The sequence below is a fragment of the Cynara cardunculus genome, assembly GCF_001531365.2.
Source record: "Cynara cardunculus var. scolymus isolate 2C chromosome LG 6, CcrdV1, whole genome shotgun sequence".
NCBI classification, from domain to species: Eukaryota; Viridiplantae; Streptophyta; class Magnoliopsida; order Asterales; family Asteraceae; genus Cynara; species Cynara cardunculus.
Window position 1 is genome coordinate 5,623,654 of NC_037533.1, and position 2,001 is coordinate 5,625,654.

Sequence of the window (2,001 nt, forward strand, 5' to 3'; positions counted from 1 at the left end):
GAGTCCAAACTTGAATCCAAAGGGGGAGAATGTTGGGTTCAAGTTAGAGCGTTAAAGCTGTATTCAAGTTTCTCCTTAGAATAGCTTTATTTTGTAATAGTGTAGTTTTACTATTTCCTAGTATAAATAGTATTTTCCTTTGTAATTGTAATTACGAAGTCATTAGCAGATTTGTAATCAAGATTAGAGCTGTAAATTTCTCTCTCTCAATTAAATCAATCTTTGATAATATTCTCTCTACTTTTATGTTCATCTTGATTCTTGAAGATCATATCATATTTGTATGATTTCTGGACTTCACAAAAGTTCATTCAGGACTTTTCTAAAATAGTTGTGCCATTAACTAAATTGAATCGGAAGAACATTAAATTCCAGTAGGAAGGAGAACATCAAGAATCTTTTCAACTATTAAAAGATCATCTTTGCAACGCACCAGTATTGACACTACCAGATGGATTTGAAGACTTTGTGGTTTATAGCGATGCTTCAAAGTTAGGGTTAGGATGTGTTCTGATGCAAAGAGGAAAAGTGATTTCTTATGCGTCAAGACAATTGAAAGATCATGAGAAGCAGTATCCAACACATGACATGGAATTAGCTGCAGTGGTGTTTGCTCTAAAAATCTGGAGACACTATCTTCTGGAAACGAAATGTCAGATTTATACTGATCATAAAAGTTTGCAACATTTGTTCAGCCAGAAAGAATTAAATATACGACAACATCGGTGGATTGAACTGGTTAATGACTATGATTGTGAAATCCTCTACCACCCGGGAAAAGCTAACGTGGTAGCTGACGCCTTGAGCAGAAAAGAAAGAAGTGGAACCATTAAATCAGTGACAATGAGAATGAATTTGGTCCCTGACATTCGTAAGAAGATTCAGAGATGTCAACAAGAAGCTATAAAAGAAGAATTTGTTAAAGTAGAAAAGTTGGGTAAGATGATTTCAACCTTGGAACAGAATGACGAAGGATTAATGTGCTTTCAAGGGAGAATTTGGGTACCATGTTTTGGAGATATCCGAAACACTATATTAAATGAAAGTCATAAGTCCCGATACTTTATTCATCTAGGAACCAATAAGATGTATAGAGATTTGAAATCTTTTTATTGGTGGCCAGGATTGAAGAAAGACATAACTAGATATGTGGAACAGTGTCTGACATGTTTACAGGTTAAGATTGAACACCAGAAGCCATATGGAAGTCTTCAATCTTTAGAGATACCTATAGGGAAATGGGATCACATTACAATGGATTTCGTCATGAAATTGCCTCGAACTCCAAAGAGATATGAGAACATCACAAGATCGCCAGAAAAGTTATGTTGATAATCGTCGAAAGCCGATTGAGTTTGGTGTCGGTGATTTTGTGATGTTGAAAGTTTCTTCATAGAAGGGTGTCGTTAGATTTGGAAAGAAAGGAAAGCTCAGTCTAAGGTATGTGGGGCTGTTCAGAATATGTAAGCGAATTGGGCCAGTAGCATATCAGTTAGAGCTGCCAGAAGAGCTGAGTCTGATTCACAACACTTTCCATGTATCGAATCTGCGGAAATGTTTGGCCGATCCGAATCTAGCTATACCGATGCCAGAGATTAAATTAGACAGTAAACTGAACTTTGTGGAAACACCGGAAGCTGTTATTGATCAAAAGATCAGTGTGTTGAGAAACAAAGAAATAAGCCTGGTTAAGGTTCAGTGGAAGTTTCACAAAGGACCAGAAGCGACATGGGAATTGGAGTCAAAGATGAGATCAGAGTACCCTTGGCTCTTTAATTAAAGGAATTCCGGGACAAAATTCTTTTGAGGGGTGGATGATGTGATAACTGGATCTTGGTTATCACCTGAGGTAAATATTATGTGATTATTTGTTATGTGTTTACCTGACAGTATGATAAATTGTTATATTTAATCATGCTAGTATGTGAAATTATATGCGTAAATGAGTATGCATTAAGTATGTGGGTATAATTTTATACATGATAAAATACATGCATAAGG